Below are 20,328 nucleotides of genomic sequence, written 5' to 3'. Positions count from 1 at the left end.
CTGAAACAAGCTGGAACAAGCCAGGACAAAACCAGCCAAACGCGTTGAATATTCGCAACATCACTATTAAAGTCTTTAGAAAGGATGGACAACTAAAACATAATAATAAACGGTTATTCAATCAGCATTGCTTTTTATAGAAAAAAAATCAATGCCACAATAGTAGATAAGTATAGACATGTGTTGTATTGTTCAAAAAATGATACTTCGACCGTGATGTTTGTAACCTCACTATTACATAAGTATTCCTAAAAGATGGACAATTAAAATATAATGAAGGTTATTTTGTTGTACTACTTGTATATGAACTTTGATACGGGATTCTTGTTTCCTTGATGAAATATTTGTATGTTTTCGAGGTTAGATGGACAGATAAAATAAACTTGCAATTTTAGGTCACTACACCAATTACAGGATTTGCCAACCATGAAGAAATTCTAGTAGTGCAACGTACAAATAAATAAATTGAGAGAGCAACAAAGAATTTCACTAAGGGGCAATTCGGATCCCTTCATTTATGAGGAATTAGAATTTATTTAATGGATTAGGTAATTTGGCTTGGAATTTAAGATTTTATGATTTTCCAAAGTTCACATATAAGCATATCTCAAATTCATTGGGTGGGAGATGGAAACTGATTCTATAGATCACCATGCCATTTTTCTATTCTCCAACTTATAACACGCTCTTTAACTCGTTTCCCTATAGTAGAAATGCAATATATAAGCATCTCTCTTGCATGCCTAACAATAGAATAAAAATATATTACATATAGGACCATATTAACTTAATTAGTATGTGCCTAAATTATAATATATTATAATAAATTTAATTTCAAGGATCCAAACGGGGCCTAATGTTCAAATGTGTTGAGAAGTATAACTTGTACAATGCAACATTCATAATTGAGAAAGCAATAAAGTTGTTTGGAAAAGATTAGATATTAGCTATGATCACTTCATGAGTACAAGACAAGGGATGCACATTATACTATAGGACACATCAATAACCAAATTATGTGAAGCATAAAACCTAAGATATAACTCAAATATGCAATATCAGAACTCATATGCGAAGTAACCTCATCAAAGGTACCTGTTGGCAACCAAAATTGTCCATTTTGTGAAAGTTGTCAAAATATGAAACGGACTTCACCATTGCGTTCCTCTCGTCGAAATGGTCAAAAACATATATGGAACGTCCAATTTGGAGTTCGGATGAAGGAGTAATGCCCCCGAAAAGATACTCCGTTGTCGACAGTTTCAACCCAAGTCGGAAGTTCCGACAGTCGGGTTTCGGAAAGCCTGAAGAAACCTGCTCGGGTGTCCGGGGTTATACCTATGTCGGGAGTTCCGACAAATGTCAGAAGTTCCGACCCAAGTCAGAACTTTCGACAGACCTAATAAAAATCCTAGTTCGGATTTGGTATTTTAGATTCCGATCCGAACTATTCCAAACTCATGGGAAACTTAGAAAATAAGTCTTGGAGAGGTTTCCTACTGGGATAAGACCACCTCCCTCTATATATATAAGAGGATCATGGCCGATTGAGTTTCCATCTATCCAATCGACACAAAAACACAACAAATCAATCTACTACCTCTTTTTACCCTCTTTTCCCAATCTACCTCTTCTCCTCGTTCTTCGTCGGTGCTGCATGGCTGGAGGATCGACGACGACGATGCTCTAGAGTGGTCAGGTCGGCTAGAGCAGCCCATAGCCACCAAACGTCCTGACGTGGTCCCTCCCGGGCGTGTGGGGTTTCAGGTCTCAAGAGACCTCGCCTGTGTGTCTTGTGTATCGCGCTCCCAGCAAGGCTCTTCTAGTGACATGTCTTGCATATCACGCTCATCGCTAAAGGCACAAGGTCTAGGTGTGGACATCCCCTAGGCGTCGGCTGATCCCAAAACTAGCTAGGCCCTACATCAAGCGATCTAGCTCCTTATCGAGTGTGTAACCTAATTAAGCGTCATCACACTTTTTGACGACTCCATTGGGGAACGATTGGTTCGGCTATCTCCTATAGCTGATCTTTCTGAACTAGACAATTCGTTGGTTCTAATCTATCCTTTTTGTGTTCTCATTACTGTTGCTTAATCTGACCCAAAAGGCCAAAAGCATCTGGTCTTGATCTCCTTTTATCAAGATGTGGAACAACAGTTGCAGTGGCGAGTTCACTGGTCCAATGGGTCAGGAGAGCATCGTCAAGTATACAACCATAGCTGAGGTAAATGCACTTGGATTAGATGAAGATTCTCCTCTTTTTCATACTATGGTTAAGCTTATATCCAGACTAGATGAGTTAGAGGAAAGAAAGTTTGTTGCTCCTATTGCTACTTCACCTCATGCTGCATATATTAGTGAATCGGCCTTGGCTTTTGGTCAACCTCAATATGAGGGTCCATTTTACTATGATCTTGATCAACATGGCAGGTTTATTTTTGATAATCAATCTGAATTGGCCTCTTTGGCACCTGAAACCGATTGGGCCAATTCGGGAGGGGTTAGCACTAAACTTCCTACTAAGAGGCCATGTTACTTTGATCAGTATGACAGTTAAAGAGTCAATCCAAACTGGTCGCTTCGGCGCCTAAAACCGATAGGACCAATTTCGAAGGACCTAGCACTATACCTTCTGAGAAGAGGTTGTCTTATTGTTATATTGATCAATATGGCAAGCTTATTTTTAGGAAGAAACCCGAATTGGTCTCTTCGGTGTCTGAAACCGATAGGACCAATTCAAAAAGGGGTTAGCACTATTTTTCCTGCTGCTACATACACGCCGAATTTGGTTTGTACCTCTCGAACTGATGATGGGACAACATCACTGCATGCTTCATTGCCTCATATTACAGTGTTGTCTGATTCTCCAAAGTCATCAAACATGGCTCCAATGCCTAAGGCTTCATGTGATGCCTCCCAAACCGATTCACAAAAAAATATTAATCGGTTTTGGAAATCAAAAGAGGCAAAGTTGGACATGCAAGCTACGCATAACAGAGATGCACATCATTTACCTTGCAATAAGACACTTTCCATGGCTAAAGTTCTGTAGATAAATAATTCGGTCATCTTGATTCGGCCATAACAAGCCGATTCCACTATTGGAAAAAATGTGATAATCGGCGAGCACAAAGAATCTAAGAAGGGAAAGAAAGTTTTAGATCATGAGGTAGTGCTCAAAAAGTCCAATGATAATCGGGAGAGCCTTAAGATCACTATAAAATGTTCTAGGCTCGGGGGGGGGGGGGGCAAGCCTAAACTCCCATGGACAAGCAGAAATCAACCACTAACACTATTGTTCAAAGAGGATCGATTAGGCCGACTTTAAAAGTAGACCAAACTGATTTTAATGTTGGTGGATGGAAAAAATCAGCAAGACCGATTTCCCAAATCGGTCAAGCTAGTTGTGAACAAAAATTGCAGCACACATATAAAGATGGAGTGTTGATTTCTTACCCATTAATACGTCAAAATCCTCACCGGTGGAGGATGTGTGTGCTAGTTTAGCTCACAATGAGCAACGATGTGTCCCTCAGAGCCGATTGAGCTACGGCCAATTGAGCTCCAGCAAGGCAGGACCAATTAAGCTAGTTTTGGTTAAACTTGCTAATCAGGTCTAACAAAATGATGCTCCAATCAAAGAAAGTGAAGGACTGATTGTCATTGACAATCTGGACCAATCTGATGTGGAGAAAATATCAAGGGACACTACTGCCAATGATCATGATGCCCAGAGTAGCACATTGGCTCCCGAGAACTTCCAACCGACATGGTGCCCTTCAGGTTTGTCGAAAACACAAAAGTGCAAACTCCAGTGTGCTTGTTACAAGAAGCTTAAGCAAGAAGGGCTAGCAAACATGCGGAAACAAATTTTTAGCAAGGATCCAATTCTCCCTCAGTCAAATGAGAAAGAGTTGGCCGCCTGCTCAAAGTCGGTTGAGCTGATTCCCAGTCGGCTAAGCCGACTGCCTCTATCTCTGGCCAAGTCGACCAAGCCGACTTCTTTTGTTGTAGCTCCTCTGGCCACTGTGCAAGTCGGCCTAGCTGATTCCAAGTTGGCTAAGCCGACTCTCATGATACCAGCAGCTGCCAATATGCCTCTGGTTGATTCGGTGCCTGTGTTTTGTTCCTGTAGGTGTTAGGGGGGCTTCTAGAAATCAAGATGGCTTTGCCCCTCAGAATGCTATTTTCTAGAAGCCAGCAGACCATGTGAATCACCTCAAACCACTGCATGTGAAGGGCTACATTAATGGCAAACTAGTCAACAACATGTTGGTGGATAATGGAGCCATGGTGAATCTAATGCCATATTCACTTTATAAGAAGCTTGGCAGGTCTGATGAGAAGCTGATTAAGACCAAGAGAACGGTCAAAGGTGTTGGAGGAAATTCTATTTCGGCCAAGGGATTTGCCTTGATGAAGCTTACTATTAGGAGCAAAACGTTGGCCATCGTCTTCTTCGTTACGGAGGTGCAAGGGAGCTATAGTTTGATTCTTGGGCGCGAGTGGATTCATGGCAATCGATGTGTGCCTTCTAGCTTACACCAGTTCCTCATTCAATGGGTGAATAATGAAGTTGAGATCGTCCATGTAGACTCATCGGCTTATACCAAGGCCGATGCCCCTTTGCTTGGGGGTATGATAATATGATTTGCTTGTCAGGGAGAGACCTTGCTGGTTTTGAGTCAATAGAGGATTCTTTGTTCCCGTTTCTCTAGAGCCGATTGATGGTCGGCTCCATATTATCATGTAGTGTAAATTCTGTTTGGACAAGGGATTGTGTCGGCCAATCCATGTGAGCAAATTGGCATTGGGTTTGGCATTAGACCACGACCGACATATGTAGGACAAAATTTAGAAGCCGATTATAAATAAGTTAATCGCACTTTTCAAGAATTCTCTATCAACACCACCGGTTCTTTGTGTATCTAGAAGTGAAGCTCCATTCACATTATATACTGTTACCGAAGAGGATGTATCGGTGTTGTGTTGATTCAAGAAGACAAAAGAAAAGGATAGGCTATTATCCATGATTGGTTGATGTCTTCTTGATCCTGTGACAAGGTATGCCATATAGAAAAATTATGCTTATCACTGTACTATGCTTGTGCTAAGATGAGACATTAGGTATGACTATCCCCGTTAAATACGTTGACACACGCATACCGTCACTTATATAAACCCGATAGTCCGTCGAGTACCATGAAGGCCTCGATAAATCAACATCATAACCAAGATCGTACTTGATTAAGCAAATAAATATCACATACATAGACTTTGCAGTGAAAATAATATTATAATAGGGTCACAAAGATTAATACAAGTTTAGTTTCAAATCCAATAGGTTAAAACAACATAACTTTGAAATGATTACCAAATCATAATTTTGAATCATATTGCTAGCTCTGAAGACACCCTCCAACAAAAGCATAGATGAGAAGCAAATACAGAATTGCCGAGCCCACCATCACTTAGTCACCATCTTCAGTAGACATAGCACTTCACCTGCAACAGGGTGGGATAAAACCCTGAGTACTCAATTGTACTCAGCAAGACTTACCTGACAGGAGAAAAATAAAGACTCCAAGGATATGCATGATTTATTTGGTGGAGCTAGTTGGATAGCATAATCTTTTTGCAAAAGAGCTCACTATATAAGTCCTTACTTTCAATATTTTAGCATCAAATTCAGTGAAGCCAATTATAGCTAAGTCTGCATCTATCTTGTAACAATCATTTGATTAATAAGTATCACAGTAGTAACCATATTCAATTATCATGATCAACAGAACCATCATGTTTCATCAATTACTACGACTGCCGGACAGCAACCAAGTTTCTCACTAAGTGGGAGAGACGATGATTCGAATCGATTACATCTAGCTAGGCAATCCCAAACACACATCCGTACGAGCCCACATTAGCTCGCGTGGGTCACCATTCACTCTATTCGGCGGTGAGTCTGGACCGTTTTGCAAAACTCATGATCCTGTATCCTCACATGAATTGCCCAAAGCCCGAAGCCATAGCAAACATGGTCTTGGACCAGTCCCCTTCCTTCAGGCTACCCTCCCAGAAATGCTAACGGTCCAATATACTTAGCCCGAATGAGCTAATCAGCTTCACGGTCAACTATAACTTAGGCCCCTATTATGTGTTTGGTACCTCAATCTCAACCAAGGTCTGATAATGAAGCAATCCTTAAATGGCACAGATGGGATCAAAGAATACATGCCTAGCCGACATCAACAACAACCATAATAGCACCATATCCTATCCGGTGTCTAGTTATCCATTATCACCTGGTTCTTTTCCACGATAGCAAATTAAAAGTGCATTTGCCCCCTATATGGGTTTTGGTGTATTGATGACATCCAAATTAGGGACTAATGAGATCTTAATGAGATATATTATAGCTTTAGTCTCTTGAAAGTTTTAAAAGAGTTGATCTAAGATGAAATGGTATTCCTCAATTCTTCAAGTGCAAAAAGCGGACAAACTCAAAGCGCTCTCCAAAGCTTTTTTATTTTGTTTTGGGTTTAGATATGTCGTACTATAAAGAGAGATGCAAATTTTGGTGGTCTGAGGAAGATATAATGCTCAAGCATAAAAGTAAAATCAAAAGAGAGACACAAAATCACCTCACGAATACTTGGACATAGTTTATGGACTTTTGGTAGCTAGAAGTTCTGGCGTGAGCTAGGAGTTCCGGCTGTCGAAAGTCTCAATGTTTGGTGCCAAAAGTCCCGGCGCTTGTTGACTTAGCCACAGCCTGTCTATGCATCTTCGCCCGTTGGAAGTCCCGATGGGAGTCGAGAGTTCCAGGTGTCGGAAGTTCTGGCTCCCTCCGGAAGTACTAACACTTCATGACTTAGTTGCCTGCGCATCTTCGCCCGTCAAAAGTCTCGACGGGAGTCGGGAGTTTTGGGTGTCGAAAGTCCTGACTCCCGCTGGAAATCCTAATGACTTGGGACTTAGTTGCCTGGCTCATCATGTCTGTAGAGAGTCCCAACGAAAGCCAGAAGTCCCGATGACCACCGGGAGTTTCGACGATGTGCGAGCAAGCCTAGTGGACTGTCTATGTGAATAGTGTTTTTGCGTTGAGCCAGAAGTTCTGAAGATCTGTGTCGAAACTTCTGACTCAGATCTGAATGGTTAGATTTGCCTTTCAGTATAAATAGCTTTCTCCTCTCTTCTAACTGATAACTTATTCATTACTCACCAACCTTCATCCAAAACAGTTCCCAAGCATTCAAGGCACCCCTCTTCTCTCCTCTTTGCTCCAATCTTCGATTCCCTTAGGGTTTTGAGTGAAAGGAGAGTGGATTGAGTGAGAGAATCACTTTGGCTAGCTTGAGCACTTGATTTCTTCATCAAGCCGGTTAGATTTGTGTCTATTACTCTTGGGTTCTTGGAACCCTAGCTGGCTAGGCGTCGTCCAAGAGCTTCCATCTTGTGGAAGAGCCTTGGGAAGTTTGTATTACCGTTGATTTCTTAGTGGAAAACTCAAGTAACCTTTGTGGTTGCTTTGAGAAATGTAAGGAGGTGAAAGAGACTCTGACCTTTGTGGTCACCTCAACAACGAGGACGTAGGAGCTCCTTTGTGGGGTTGCCGAACCTCAAAATAAATTCTTGTGTCCTGCGTGTTTGTTGTTGTTGTGATTTGTGCTATCATATTTGTTCTTGTTGGTTTATCTTCCTCCCCAACTCTCCTCTTAGGGTTTGGACTTGATCTACGAAGTGGTGACCTTCCAGCATCAAAGGAGCAACCCGAACACTTCATCTTACCACTAGGGAGTGGGGTTGTAAGATATCTTTCACTCAAAGTTCATTTTAGCACTTGTAGTGCTATTCTCGTAGGTGTCGGAACTCCCAGCCATTTGCGTTGGAACTTCTAGCTGCTGGAAGTTCTAGCTCAAACTGTCGGGACTTCTGACTGTCACTGACATTTAACTTTGAGATTACGCAAAAAAATTGAGATACGCCTATTCACCCCCTCTAGGCATTGTTTAGATCCTTTCAATTGGTATCAGAGCAAGGTCTTCTTTTAGCGCTTCACCGTGTGAGAAGAAACAATGTTAGAGTCAGACAAAATGCAAGCCGATGACGCCAAGATGGCCATGAAAATAGCTAAAGAGTTGATGGCTGCTCAAGTCAAGCTTTTCAAAGATGAAATGAAGAAGATGCTAGATGAGATGAGTAAGATGAAGGAATAATTGAGCAAGAAAGTTGAAGATGCTATAAGTGGCAAGAATGATGCAACCAGTGGCAAGAATGAAGCAATGTCGCTAGTGATATTGAAGCCAATGAGCATGCTCATGGAAAGAGAATATATTCAAACATGAACTTCAACTATGGACAACTCATCAAAGGTTACCTCTACATACCCCTTCCATCAACATTGGCAATCCACCTCACTTTGATGGAACAAGATACACCGATTGGTCCTACAAGATGAAGATGCATCTCATTGCCGCAAAGACTTTGGGAAGTTGTGAATGTTGGTGTGATGATTCCTACCTATGAAGATAGAAAGATAACTCCAGAAGAAGTGCACAATCTCCATCAAAATGCACAAGCCATAGCATTACTTGTGTCAAGCCTAAGTCTGGATGAGTTTAGAAAGGTAAATGGAATGGAAAGTGCAAAGCAAATTTGGGATACTTTGAAAGTGTCATTTGAAGGAGATAAGAGTGTGAGAAAAGGCAATATTGAGTTACTTTATGGTGAATTAGAAAGATTTGTGTTCTTGCAAAATGAAATAACACAATCCATGTTTGATAGGCTTATGGCATTGGTCAACCACATAAGAGCTCTTGAAAGCACCGAATGGGATGACAACAAGGTTGCTAGAAAGATGTTGAGAACCTATAGAGCCAAGAACAACATGCTAGCGTTCATGATCATGGAAAGGCCCGGTTATGATGAGATAACACTCCAAGAAGTTCTTTCAAAGCTCAAGCATCATGAGTGTCTAGATGAAGATGCAATCAATGCTCACAATCAAAATCCTAATGCAATGGGATACAACAAGAATGCAGCCCTAAAGGCAACTCAAGCTCATGAAGGCAAATCTTCTAGTCAAGGGAAGAAGAAGAAAGTGAAGGACGATTCCTTGAGTGAAGAAGAAGAGTTTGATGAAGAAGTTGCACTCATCATTAGAAACTTTAGAAAGTTTATAAAGAAGAAGAGCAACTGGAAGACTTACGGTGATTGGAAGAGAAGGAACAAGAAGAGGTTTTGCTGTGGTTGTGGCCAAACTGGTCACTTCATAGCCGATTGTTCAAATGAGAAGAAGAAGTACAAGCGTGACAAGGATGAAGACAAGAAGAACAAAGGCAAGAAGAGAGGTGAAGCTCATCTTGGTGAAGAGTGGGAGTCAAATGATAGTGACTCAAGTGATGATGAGAAGAAGAAGAAGGGAGCCGCAAACATTGCCATCCACCACTCTTTGTCACCGACCATGATTTTCCCGGACTCGACTTCATCACCAAAACTCTTTCCCAACTTATCTTCATCACTAAGGCTCTTCTCCAACCTCATCGACAACGACTACTACACTCCAAATTGCCTCATGGCTAAGGGGGAGAAGGTACATGTCTCATCTGATCCCTCTAGTGATGAGTATGATAGTTGTGATGAGAACATAGAAGAGCTTGAAGCAACCATGATAAAGAAATTTGGTAAAAAGGCCTACACTAAAATAAAATGCTAATGAAGAAATTAGAGAAGAGGGATAGATGCTTGGATATGTAAGGAGACATAGTCACTCAAGAGAGAGACAAGAACCTTACACTTGAAGCATCTATCGTTGAGGAAAAGATAAAGGTTGAAAAGTTAACTGTTGAATTGTCTTTAGCCAATGACTCAAATGGGAAATTGACTAAGGAAGATTCCTTGGTTAATGATCTAGTAGCTAGCCTTAAGAATGAGAAGAGTATAGCTCAAGAAAGCCTCACAAGCATGGAAGAAAAATACCAAAATCTTGAGCTAAACTATAGTACTCTTTGGGCTAGCACTTCAACTTCTCCTAAGGCAACCGAAGACTCTAATGTCTCCACTAGTAATGGTTGTAAAAGATACTATAAAGTTGATATAAATGCATATACAACTAACATTGTTGAGCTAGAGAAGAAAGACAAGGAGATTCATAGGTTGAAGATGATCTTGAAAAATGGGTGCAAGTGTCAAGAGAAATCCAATAAGACTATATACAAGTCATCAAGGAAGGCATTGGCTACAATAGGTATGATGGAAAAGCCAATGGAAGGAACATGATTAATGGCGTGCCTTGTGTGAAGTTCAACAAGGCATTGCTCTTGATGAGCTTATATGCAAGGCCAACAACAAGGCCTACATTCCCAAGATTCAACCTACAAGTAACAAGACAATCAAGACGAAGCAATCCGAGGCCCCAAGCCATAATCACCACTTCCACGGTGCTATGCTAGTGACTATATGTGTTGTTGGGACAAGGATGGCAAGATTGTAGTTAAGTATGTTGGTGCCCAAAAGAGGAAGAAGCTTATGAGAAGTGCTTGGGTGCCCAAGTTTTATGTGACTAACCCCCTAGGACCCAAATCCATTTGGGTACCTAAAACAAAAGCTTGATTTGTATTTGTAGGAATATTCCTTCAGTGGAACAAGTTGGGTGATGGATAGTGGTTGTACCAATCATATGACCAGAGAGAAGGACATGTTCACATCATTCCAACCTAGTCATGACCAAAGTGGGAACATTGTGTTTGGTGACAATGAAAAAGTAGAAGTTCTCGGTTTGGGTAAAATTGGTATCTCAAATAATAATTCTATTTCCAATATTTTACTTGTGAATTCGTTGAGATACAATTTATTGTCCATTTTGCAACTTTGTGAGATGGGTTATAATTGTCTCTTTACGGATAAGGGTGTGGAAGTCTATAGAAGGGAGGATTTCTCTATTGCATTCATGGGTCATTTAAAAGGGAAACTCTATCTAGTTGATTTCACATCAAATAGAGTAAATCTTGATACTTGTTTAATGGCAAAATCTAGCATGGGTTGGTTATGGCATCACCGACTTGCTCATGTTGGGATGAGGAACTTGGCCAAACTTCAAAAAGGCAAACACATCCTTGGACTAACAATGTTTCTTTTGAGAAAGATAGGATTTGTAGCGCATGCCAAGCGAAAAAGCAAGTTGGAGCTAAACATCACGTCAAGAATGTTGTGACAACCGAAAGGCCATTGGAATTGCTTCACATAGACATATTTGGACCCGTCGCTTATATAAGCCTTGGTGGTAACAAATATTGTTTCATAATTGTTGATGATTATTCTCGTTTTACTTGGGTATTCTTTTTGCGTGACAAGAGTGAGGTACATGGCATCTTCAAGAAGTTTGCAAAAAGAGCCCAAAATGAGTTTGATGTCAAGATCAAGAGAGTTAGAAGTGACAATGGGATAGAGTTCAAGAACACCAACATTGGGGAGTTCCTTGATGAAGAAGGAATCAAGCATGAGTTTTCAGTTTGCATACACTCCACAACAAAATGGTGTTGTGGAGAGGAAGAACCGAATGCTCATTGATTCCGCAACAATAAATGATCAAGATGGGAGATCAAGTGAAACACAAGGTCATTCCCATGAAGATGGTGTCAACAATAAGCAAGCTCAACCTCAACTCAACAATGAAGAAAGAAGTGAAGACAACCCTCTAATCGATCATGACCATGATGATGAAGATGATGGCCTCATCCAAAGATCAACTCAAGTTCCACATCCTAGAGTGCATCAATCCATTCAACGGGATCATCCCATTGACAACATATTGGGGAGCATCCAATGAGGGGTAATGACATGTTCTCGTTTAGCAAGTTTTTGTGAACATTACTCGTTTGTTTCTCCTTTGGAACCTCGTAGGGTGGAAGAGGCACTTGATTATCCGGATTGGATGATAGCCATGCAAGAGGAGTTGAACAACTTCACTCAGAATGAAGTCTGGTCCTTAGTGGAAAGGCCCAAACAAAATATGATTGGAACCAAGTGGGTCTTCCACAACAAGCAAGATGAGCATGGCATGGTGACAAGGAACAAGGCAAGGTTGGTGGCTCAATGATTCACTCAAATTGAAGGCTTAGATTTTGGGGAGACCTATGCATCGGTGGCTAGGCTAGAATCGATTCGTATTCTACTTGACTATGTCGCTCATCATGATTTCAAGCTATATCAAATGGATGTGAAGAGTGCATTTCTCAACAGCCCCCTATCCGAGTTGGTGTATGTAGAGCAGCCACTGGCTTTGAAGACCCCAAGTATCCCAACCATGTCTACAAGCTCGACAAGGCGCTCTATGGGCTCAAACAAGACCCTAGAGCTTGGTATGATTGCTTGAAGGATTTCCTACTCAAACAAGGGTTTGAGATAGGAAAGGTCGATGCTACTTTATTTACTTGCAAAATCAATAATGATATCTTTGTTTGCCAAATATATGTCGATGACATAATATTTGGTAGTACTAATGTGGCTTTTTGTGAGGAATTAAGTAGGATTATGACAAATAGGTTCAAAATGTCCATGATGGGAGAGTTAAAGTTCTTTCTTGTATTTCAAATCAAGCAACTAAAGGATGGCACGTTCATAAGTCAAACCAAGTACACCAACGACATGTTGAAGAAGTTTGACATGGACAAAGCCAAGCCCATCAAGACACCTATGCCAACCAATGCACATCTTGACCTTGATCAAGGAGGAAAGTGAAAGCATCTAGGCCCCTAGTTGGGTTTCGGTGATTAATGACAATACAAGATTACTATGACTAACGTGTGTTTTATAGAGGCAATTGAGTTAGGTCATGGTAATGGAGATCAATTGGACAATCAAGGTGGTCATGACCCTACGATGGAAATCATTTCAGTTTCTAAGGATGGACGACAAGGTTAAGGATGACTAGTTCTAAGTGTCAATTGGAGTTGAAGAGACACTTAGAGTAGTTTAGGACTTTGTTTTTTTCCTTTGGCTGTACTATTAAGGGGGGTATGGATGGGTAGCTTGACCTAGGTGAGTCTAGTGAGTTAGGTGTGGTGCACACTTGTTAAAACTAGCGCTAGGTAGCTCCTACATATGCCTAAGATCAAATGGAGCAAACTTCATTCACGTATGATCGAGAGTTGGAAGTGAATGGAGGGTCAAATACTAACCAGACGCTAGCTTCGGTGTGACCGGACGCTAGCATAGAGTCCGGTCAGTTCATTTGACTGAGGTGAAATCGTTCGGTGTGACCAGACGCTAGAAGGTCAAGTGACCGGACGCTGAGAGCCAGCGTCCAATCATTTCCAGTAAGGTTCTAGAGAGGGTAAATCGTGACCGGACGCGTCCGGTCACACTATAAACCCTGGAGTTTGGGGTATACTGATCGGAGCGTCCGGTCACCCCGCAGAGGCACATAACGGTTCATTTTTTAGCCGCTGTTATAAATACCACCTCCACTCATGTGCGGGGGTACTTTTGCTCATTCCAACAGCTGAGAAACACCTTAGAGAGTGCCAAGAAGAGCAAGGTCCTAGTGAGGTGATTGAGATTTGAGAATCCAAAGAGAGACCTCATTAGTGAAGATCAAGAGTAGCAAAGTGTGCATCCACCTTCTCATTAGGCTTGTCATGGTCAAGTGAGAGTTCGTGCTTGTTACTCTTGGTGATCGCCATCACCTAGATGGCTTGGTGGTGATTGGGAGTTCAGTGATCACCCGGCAGAGCTTGTGGGTGACCCAACTCACGTTATGAGCGGTTGTGGGTGATTCACCGCGATGGAGTGTCAAAGAATCAACCTGTAGAGAGCACTTGATCCTTGCGTGGATCAAGGGGGAGCTACACCCTTGCGCAGGTGCTCCAACGAGGACTAGTGGGGAGTGGTGACTCTCCGATACCTCGGCAAAACATCACCGCGTTCCTTCCTCTCTATTTACTTTGAGCATTTACTTTAAGCATTTACTTTGAGCAATTCAATTCATGTCATTACATTCTTAGAATTGCCATGCTAGAGTAGGATTGGAACTTAGGTTGCAAGTCTTTTGTGCGGTAGAACAATTAGGAACACTTTCTAGGCACAAGGGGTTAATTGGGCTATCCATAGGATTTATTTATTGCAAAGAAATTTAGAATTAGCCCAATTCACCCCCCCTCTTGGGCATCTTGATCCTTTCAATTGGTATCGGAGCCTCGTGCTCACGTATTTAGGCTTAACTACCTAGAGCAAGATGTCTCACGGGGATGGACCTCCTCCTATCTTTGAGGGAGATGACTTTCCGTATTGGAAAATTCGCATGGAGGCGTATCTAGAGGCTTTAGATGTTGGTATACTTAGAGATGCCTCACAAGGCTTCCCAAAACCTTAGGATGCTACTAACCTACAAGGCGATGAGGTTAATTACGAGAAGTGGAATGCAAAGGCTTGAAACACCATCTTTAGAGGCCTTTGCAAAAAATGTGTTTAATCGGGTGAGGAACCACAAAGACGCCCATGCACTATGGTCGGACGTTTGTGCGCTCCATGAGGGAACCAAGAGTGAGCGTGAGGAACGCTATCATCTTGTCATGAAAAAGCTCAACTCTTTTGAAATGCTTCCTAAGGAAAGTGCTAATGAAATGTATTCACGTTTGAATGTTCTTATAGAGGAAGTCAATGGGCTTGGACTCATGTAACACCTCAGGTGTTTAAATACTAAAATATGCCATGTCATCATATGCATAGTACAACATTCATGTGTTAGTGAAAACTTTGATATGCATACACTAAAACAAGTTTACCTTTATGTGGTATGTGTTGAATTGTATTGTTTGAATCAAGTTCAAAAGTTTGTTTGGATTTGAATTTTCAAGAAAACCCTGATTTTCAGTATTTAAATCCTACCCTGAAAACCCATTTCAAAATCTAAGCACATTTTGGGGTTGAGCCTAAAAGCAAAAGTGTAGAGCTTGTCAAGTTATACAAAGTTTGTTTTTGGAGTTTTCAAAGTTGTTATGAAAAATTTGAAGTAATTTGAAAAGGCGAAATTCGTTAAATGTCCCCTATTTGAATTCAAAATTTCATTTCAAAATGTAGACCGAATTAGGGGGTGGTTATAAAAGCAAAGTTGTCGAACTTTGAATTTTGAAGATTTTTTAGTTGTTATACAAATTTGGGAGTAATTTGGGATTTAAAATGAGTGGCAATTTCGTAATTAGTTGGAACAGCGGAAGGAGACACACTCTCGCCGTCGGTGAGCTTCCACCGGCTTCTACGCGTGCCCTTAGGCGCCACCTCTGGCCTTGACATGTCCGCGTCGTCATGGTGTGTCAAGCGCACCATTCCCCACCGCTTTTCGCCCACTGGATAAGTCTAGAACGACGTCGACATTCTTCTTTCTCTCCTCTGTTTCCCGACGCCGCCGCCTTAGCTCCGTCGAGCTCGCCTCGCCTCCTCAGCGCAAACCAGCCTTGGCAAAGCAGTGTCTGAGCTCCGCTGGGAACCCATGGTGCGCGTCTTTCTTCCCCACGGCCGGCAGCCTCACCGTCGTGCTTGCGCCGTCGTGGCCAGCGCTCCATGGTACGCCTCTTTCTTTGATCGTGGTAGTTCTAGCTTCGCCTTGATCCTGTGTTGCTCTATGACCAATTATTTGATCCTTTTGACCATCGCAGTCGCCTGAACGCCGTCACCGATGTGGTTCACGCCGCCGTGATCGCTGTGACCATCGAACCGCCTCTCTATTGTTCCTCCGGCTCGTCCATCGCCTTCAACGTGATCGGGGTGAGCTCCTGGTTCTTCCTGAGTCGTTAGTTTCACCATTACCGGTCTCCTATCATCGGCATAGCGCTGTCGTGCAGTCGTGGCCACCATGACCGGCGTAGTGCTTGGTCCAGTTCGTAATTGAGTTAGCTAGTGTCTCCAATCGATGCGCCGTGTTGTTGTGATCATGGTGGTGCCCTTGCCATCGCCGTTGGTCTCAACGGCGGCGAGAAATCGCCGGTCAGAGCCGTCATCACCATGGTCAACGCCGAAGGTTGAAGATGACATGTGGGGTCGGTTGTCAGTGACTCAGTATTCAAAATGGATTTTTCTATTTTGTAGATTTGAATGAATAGTGATAGTTTTTGTTATTTTTGTGAAGAATTATTTAGAGTTCCAAAAATTATGAAAATTTTTGTGTGACCTCTCTGTGATGTATATTATTTAAGAAAAATATGAAATGTTGTTTTTCAGTAATTTTTAAATGTGATGAAAATTGCTTAAATAATTAATAAATGGGGTTCCATGATTTTTCTAGGCCTAATTAATTATCCACAAATTATGAAAATTGTTTTGCCACTTAGTTATCATGTGATGAACCTTTACAAAAATTTTGAGCTCAATTGGAATAAGTTGATTTATTTCATAATTTTGAATTAAATAATTAATTCATAAAATCAAATAGTAACCTTTAATGATTTAGGTTTTTCTTGAATTTTTGATTGAGTGATGACCTTGGGTCATTAGTTGGTAATGATCCTTGGCAATTGACGTGTGTGTTACGAAAAAGGTTTAGTTAGTTTGACTTGCAACTGTACCGCGAAGGAAAGTTGTATTCGAGTTGTTAATTTTGCTCCATCATCAAGCATCATGTTTCGTATCCCGCATCATGTTAAACATGGCATTGTTACTACATGTAGTGAACGAAGGTGAACACGTGGTAGTTAATCAAGTTGCAGAGGAGGTTAATCCATCTGTTGAGGTCAGATCGGATAATTGTGGAACGTTGCAGGAACCTAACTTTTCCATCAACGAAGGCAAACCCCGGATGCATTTAACCCTACCTTGTGTTTTACAAATTTTATCGCTTTTGCTTTTATATACTGCATTAAGTGATTAGGAGTCAAGTGGAAACCTAATTGGTGCATTACCAACCTTGTTTTTCCATATCTACCTTGTTACCAGTTTTAATTCGTAAATACCTAGTTATGCTTAGTCATGCTTAGTCGGGTGATTACCTATCACCTGCTAGTTTTAAATGGATCTTTGGTTACTTATGTTATCATGAGATATGAGCATGTGAAGTAATAAATCTAGACCAGGCGGACTCGGTGTGTGAGAGCCATAAGACATGGAAGTCTTGTGAGTAGCTTCTTTCCGCCTATGTCAATTAAGGTCCGTCCGTTGTTGAACTGTGTGAGATGAGACTTTGTAGTACAAACCACATACTCCGATAAGCCTTAACTTGGATATTCTATTACGAGAATGGCTACTTGCACACCAGGAGTGGAGAGATGGTGGGAATAGCATGTACCCACATGGTAATGGGCTGGATTGGTGGAGTACTGTATTCTCGGGTGGTGCAGACCCGTTCTTGTTTTAGAGGATCCGAGAATAGGTTGATATATGTAAGTCGGGGACCTACATATGTCATGTGGTCTAGAATCCCCAGCTGGGTTTATAATCGGTTCGAATCGTCATTGCTCCTCGGTTATGGAGACTCAACTCTCTGTTCATCACCGTAGTTAATAACTAGAACTTGAGCTGGATTTGAGAAAGAGTTTGATATGAAGTTCATGATCTCATTACGGATCATGGTAGATTCATATATGGTTCTTATGAAGTTTAAATGTTGAAAAACTAAAATTTTGTTAAAAAGCTTTTATGCAAAAGAACTTTGAGTATTGCTAAAGCCATACCTTAAATCCCTGAGCCTGCATTCCTGAGTTCTATCAGTTTTTATTTCGGTTAAGTCTTGCTGAGTACTTTTGTACTTAGGGTTTGTTGACCCTTATTGCAGGTGAGCCTCATGAGCAGGTCTGTTTTGGACCTTGCTGCATGACTGTTGTTCATGTCGATGACGATAAGTGAATGTGTGATCCTTGGGCAGGATGCTTATTTTGTGTGTTTGTATTATGATACTAATGCCACTCCACTACTACTATGGTCTGTAATAATTATCGAACTTAGTTTGTAAGGTTTGAAACAACTGGTTTATAAACTAAGTTATCGTAAGACTTCCGCTATTTTACTCTAATTTTGATATTTGAATAAATGTTGTAATACTGCAATGACTCTGTAATGTGATCCTGCTCGGAAATCGTGGATGATTCGGGATTCCCCGAGGACACCCGACAGACTTCTTAAGTTACTAGGAACATATGCATAGTCGTCAAAGGTCGTTGGACAGTGACAAGTGCTTGTGGGGCCTATAACTTAGGAGGTTCTACCACAGAATGGTATCAGAGCGATCGTTACAAAGTCTTTGTTGTATTATTTTACAAAAACTTCAAAATGATTTGGGACAATTAGATATGACTTGTTAATTTGGTCAAAATTGCTTCTGGCTTATCTTATTTCATTCTCACCATTCCTTAATTGATTAAAAAGGCTTTGTGTGGTGGAGTAGTAATCTTATTATGCCCTATATAAAAATAAATGTGGTTATGTACCCTATAAGCTTTGATGTTTTTGTTTGTAAGAACGATTCATGCATCATGATTAATTCACTTGTTACTTCCTTCACCCTGAGTCTGGTTTGGGTAGTGAGTCTTGTAACATCCCACCTCCCCGAGGCCAGGCCCGCTTATATCTGGTACCTTTCCTAGGACATAGACTGCCCTCACAGACCAACACCAGTCTTTTCTACGCACTTTGTCCTCACTCATGCGCCCTCAAGAAGAACTTCCCGGTCGGTCACCCATCGCTCTAGGCCAAGCACGCTTAATCTTAGAGTTCTTAAGAGATGGGCTTCTAGAAAAGAAGTTGCAACTTGTTGGTATGAGTATCCTATTAATCCTATTAAGCCCTGGGCTGATGTGTTACATCCTCACCCCCTTAGGAGACCGACGTTCTCGTCGGTCAATCCCAAGCCAGGAACGTCCCCTCTTGGCCACGTCCGTGTGTCCAGTGCCAGCGCATGTGCCATGCTGTGTGACCACTCTAGGACCACTCCAGCCATGCGCACCATGCCTGCGCAACTGCGACACACATGCCCGTGAAACCGTGAGAGTCGACTCTGATACCATTCTGTAACGTCCCGCCTCCCCGAGGCTAGGTCCGCTTATATCTGGTAGCTTTCTTAGGACATAGACTGCCCTCACAGACCAACACCAGTCTTTTCTATGCACTTTGTCCTCACTCATGCGCCCTCGAGAAGAACTTCCCGGTCGGTCACCCATCGCTCTAGACCAAGCACGCTTAACCTTAGAGTTCTTAAGAGATGAGCTTCCAGAAAAGAAGTTGCAACTTGTTGATATGAGTATTCTATTAATCCTATTAAGCCCTGGGCTGATGTGTTACAAGTCTGGATTGAGTTATGTAATCCATCCTGGCTACTCTTTAGATTTTGATCAGATTGTCTTAATTGGATTAATCTTGCTTCCTACAGTATGGCTCGCACCAAGGTAACGTCCCATAAGTCCATTGGACCTAAAGGAGTTCCTCGTCACCAGCTTGCCCCTAGAAATGACGGTGCTAACAGTAGCAGCTCCAGGCTTGATCCCTAGGCAGAGATATAGAGGCTTTCAAAAGAGTTAGCACATGCTACTAGAGATAGGGCCTTGGATGCCATCCGGGTGGGCAAGTTAAAGGATCAATTGAAGTGTCGCACCACCGCTCATAAGAACTGTGAGTGTATGTTAGTTCGTATGGTGGAAGGGAGAAATGAGGCTTGGCATAGGGAAGATGTAGCTAGAGCTAGAGCGCATGAGCTAGAATTTTATGTAGAAGATTTAGAAGAACATAATACTACTTTGCATGAAGAAGTCCATAGGCTGAGCAACCTCCTGGATCCAAATCATGAACCTCAAGCTGATGCAATGGACCCTGGTGTCGTCATTGCTGATGATGATGAACTTGAAGAGGAAGAAGAAGATCCAGAAGAATTAGTGATGGTTGATGAAAGTGATAATGAAGGCGGAAATGTTTCTGGAGTGGATACCGATCACGAGGTTTGATGTGGTCGAGGAGAAGAGTAGAGTTGTAAATAGTGAGATCTAGTTAAGTTAAGTAGTCTTGTTTAGGTGCGGGCTTGTGCTTAAATAAGTAAACCCAATGTAATGTGTTTGCCGTAAGCTCTTTTAATATCTCAATAAAAGCTTGTGAGTAAAGTTTGGTTTGTTATGAACAGATGCCTCGTACTCGTGCTTCGGATATTCCTGGTTCTTTGCATGACGAGGGTGGTGTTCCTGATCCGCCACCAGTTCTACCAACTTTAGCTGATGCTATAGCAACACTGGTCCATGTGACTGTAGAAAATGCTCAATTGCTTTGAGAGATCGCTCAGAGTAATCAGAATATGGTGCAAGGAAATCATGGCCGCAATCATAATAGGAAGGAGGCTACGTATGTTGATTTTACTGA

This window comes from Miscanthus floridulus, chromosome 16, assembly GCF_019320115.1.
Source record: "Miscanthus floridulus cultivar M001 chromosome 16, ASM1932011v1, whole genome shotgun sequence".
NCBI classification, from domain to species: Eukaryota; Viridiplantae; Streptophyta; class Magnoliopsida; order Poales; family Poaceae; genus Miscanthus; species Miscanthus floridulus.
The sequence above is the reverse complement of the archived record's forward strand: the minus strand, read 5'-3'. Positions refer to the sequence as shown.